Raw genomic sequence first — 3,829 nt, forward strand, 5'->3', positions numbered from 1 at the left:
GCGTACGACATTGCTCATCTTAACTGATACACCAATCTTTTCATTTTTTTTTCTTACGTTGGGACTGGGAGGTGTGCGTCGTGCCCCTGATAGGCACGCTGCCCGGGACGCTCTCCAGCATCGTTTTCGGGCTGGTTTTGAAAAGCACGCGTCTCTGTTCAACTCGAACGAAAGAATGTCAAGGCCTTTATAACGGCGCGGTCATTGCCGTAGAGAGCGGTGCGAATCCGGAAGCGCCGTCGCACAAAATGCGCCTACCTTGGCGCACACGGAAGCGTCGCTGGCTACCGTATCCGCAGTTACGAGCGGCCCGGCCTCGCCGTAGTAAGCGCACCGGTGAGAACCGGCTGGCGACGCGGGACGCGGTAGTGAAGCGGCATGCAAGCGAGTCGCTCGCTCGCCGGCGGCAGTCGGAAGAGGTCGGTCAGCCGCCGCTGCGCGATGCAGTCCGACCCAGAACGAGGTCTCGATCGGCCGCACCATCCTCCGCCTCCCCCTCCCCCTGCAAGGCGTACTACTACCACCACCACAGTTGACAAAAAAACTGGCCTCTCCCTCTCTGGGGTCCGCCGCGAGCCTTCCTTCCTCTACGGCGGCTCTCTAGCCTACTTTCTGAGCTTTCGCTTTCTATTTCAGGATTTCCCGCAGGCTCGATTGAGAACGCGTCGAGAGGCGTGCACCACCGCCGGGGTGACGCGATAAATTTGGCAACATTCTCGGTCGGCTCTTCTTCTGCGGGATGCGGGGGAATGAGACGAGGGAGGGGGGCAAGCGACGGCGGTGCACTGGGAAGGGTGTGTGTACGCTCGGCGCGTCGTCGCCACTACCACCGAGGAGCGCCCTTTCCTGGACCAGCGCGCGGACGTGCCTGACCGTCGGCTAGCTCCTTCGGCTGGCGACCACCGAGGAAAGCGGGGGCCTCCTCGGCTGGGGAGGCGCATTCCGGCTGCACTGGACGAGGCCCCACATCTGGGAGACTGTCCAGACAGGATGCCGGCACGTATGCGTACGTCGTCAGGCGCCACTGTCCCTTTCGGGCGGTGGCGTGCGACGCCATTTTGAGCGTCAGGTGTGGGCGGTCGCAGCCAGGCACGGCGGCTGTTAGCCCGAAATGAGCGGAAAAAACAGCGGCGGCAGGAACACAACACAGTAGCGGCGGCGGCGCTGACCCAGTAAATACGGCGACGGTCCGGGTGTCCGACGGAGGGAAAACGGAGAGCGAGCGCCCCAGGGCGGGTAGAGACAGCGGAGGAGCCTTCCTTGGCCTAAAAGCCACACGCTAGCAGAAGCGGCGGTTTCGCCTTCGCTGAGAGGGGGGGGGGGGGGGGGGGGGGGAAGGGCACGGCGCAAAGAGCACAAGGCCTTGGCCGATTACGCCCCAGCCAAGCCCCGATGCGCCAAGATTGCTAGAAATGACGGGGCATAGGCCTACGCTATGGTCACACCACGGGAAGCCATCCAGAAGCCACGAGGAACGGGGCAAGTATGCGCAGGCACTGATTTATTGCAATGGAACTAAAAAAATAAAACCGGAACGTGGGACACGACACATGCACGCGCGCGCAGTGAACTATGTACAAGAGGGAGGCAGCACGACACGGCGGCAGCACACCATGACACCGGCGACAAGTCCTTGAGTGGAGAGGCACGACCGCGACTCAGTCGGCCTTGCGTAGCAGGTAGTTGCGGTAGTAGAAATCCGAGAAGAGTCCCGTGAACAGCGCCGTCTCGAGCACCATGAAGTAGGACATGATGTGCGGGAAGCCGCAGTCGAAGAAGAGGGGAATTCCGCCGTGCACCATGAGCATGAAGAACTGGGTGATCTGGAGCTGCGTGACGTACTTCTTCCACCACAGGTTTGGCCGCAGCGAAGGCCCCAGCGCGGAGAGGCCGTAGTAGGTGTACATGATCATGTGCACAGCCGTGTTGAGGATGGGGAACATGGCCACCTGTCCCGTGATGCCGTTGTTAATGTCCATCCAGACGGTGGAGAGCGCCAGCGAGTGGTGCAGCAGGTGCAGGAAGCTGATGTGGCCGTTCTTCTTGAGCAGCACGAAGAACACGGTGTCCAGCAGCTCGCCGACCTTCATGAGCATGTAGAACCAGCCGTGGTACAGCAGCTGGTTCGCGTTGGACGTCGGGTCGGTGCCCTGGCAGAAGAGGTTGTAGGGCGGCGCCTGCGGCTTGTTGTCCCGGAGGTAGGTGAGCCTCAGCGTGAGGCAGAAGAAGTACACGCTCAGCACCACCATCACCGCGTTGTAGGCCACCACCAGCGGCCGGATGGGGAAGGGCCTGCGGTTCTTCATCAGCGCCGGCCCGAGGCGTAACGAGAAGTAGAGGTAGCCAGCCAGGATGGACACGATGACCGCCGGTGAGCCCATCAGGGGCCAATGCCGCACCCGGGGGTCACCCCCGGAGAACAGCATGCTGGACAGCGAGTGCTGCGGCGCGGGTAGGTCCTCGGAGTTCGCCATGCTCGACTGGCCCAGATCGGGGCCCAGCGCCTCTTATACGGGGCGCGCGCTGCGATCGGCCCCTCTCCCCGAAGTCAATGCACCTTGCGCGGAGAAAGCCGCCAAGGCCGGGCTTTCCTCTTTTTTTACCGAACTAGGCCAGCCGCCATTTATAGACCCTTCCTGGGTCAATGTCGTTATGCAACGCCTGCCCGGCGGAGGCGCGACTTAATTCCTCCTCGCGTCCCCTCCCCCGATCGCGACTGTTATCGAAGCCCCGCGGACAACCTCCTCGCCCCCTTTCGAGACGATAGCATCCGCCAACGGCGGAAGGAATGGTGTCGGCCCCCGAGAAATGAAATCGCAGACTCACTTCCTCGCGGAACTCTTCCCGCGACGGGTGGTAGCGAGACGTCCTTAAAATGCACTTGATATTCATTCTGTTTCAATTATGGTAACAGCCGCTGCTGGCGACGCAGTTTACGGAACACCAAGAAGCTCCGCCCACCGTCATGCATCAGAAGCTGCTTTCGTCACCGGACCACTCTTGCACTGCCCCGTAGGAGGGAGAGAGGGAAGCACTCTTTCGCTTTCCGCCGAAATGTCACCATTTCATCGAAGGCAGCAACTCGCTTCGCTCCGGCATGCCTTCGTGACGACCTTAGAAGTGACTTCGAGAACGCAAATGCAGGCACTTGCGACGAAGTAGAAAGGTTCGAGAAGTCGATGAAACGCCCCTTATCGATGCGTGTACACTGCCCACTGGCGCGGTTCTCGAGCAACGTAAGAAACGAAGCTTCCGATGTGTTCTCTGACAAGCAGGTAAACGTTCTTCGCCTTCTAAATACGTGGCTTGCGGGCATTCATTGTGAGTGACGAAAAATAACCTTCGCAAACTAACCCGCACGCACATGCTGTTTTAAGTTTATGTATTGTTTTCACACCTATGTATCCCGTTGAAGGCATGTGCGCAGGAGCATTGTCTTTTTTTTATTGTTTCTGGCCCGAGTTGCTTTGGGTTGTTAAACCCCATAAACCTTGTGTTCTAGTTTCTTCATGTTTTGTTGAAAATAGCAAGAGCGATAACAAACATTGCGTCCAAGTTCCTTTATTGCGCACGCCCGACAGTATTAATCTAGCGTCGGGGTTGATTTGACGTTAAGCGTTGCATGGCTATATCTTTATGCATATCGCTTGTCTCATGGCAGGCTGTATTGCACGCACAAGAGCAGAGTAATAAAAACAGCATTTTGCAAACCAGCGTAGGAAGATTGGTGCTTAAACATGACAAACTACTCGTTGAAGAACAACTTGAAGCAATGAAGATAAGACCGCCATGGATTCAACAAGCATAGCTCTGTTATGTCAAAGTGTAA

General features: G+C 58.2%; 1 pseudogene; it reads right to left on the minus strand.

The window, feature by feature from the left end:
- Positions 1 to 1,492: 1,492 nt before the first annotated feature.
- LOC144098852 (very long chain fatty acid elongase AAEL008004 pseudogene) lies at positions 1,493 to 3,270 on the minus strand (annotated as a pseudogene).
- Positions 3,271 to 3,829: the final 559 nt, after the last annotated feature.

The sequence above is a fragment of the Amblyomma americanum genome, chromosome 7, assembly GCF_052857255.1.
Source record: "Amblyomma americanum isolate KBUSLIRL-KWMA chromosome 7, ASM5285725v1, whole genome shotgun sequence".
Taxonomy (NCBI): Eukaryota; Metazoa; Arthropoda; class Arachnida; order Ixodida; family Ixodidae; genus Amblyomma; species Amblyomma americanum.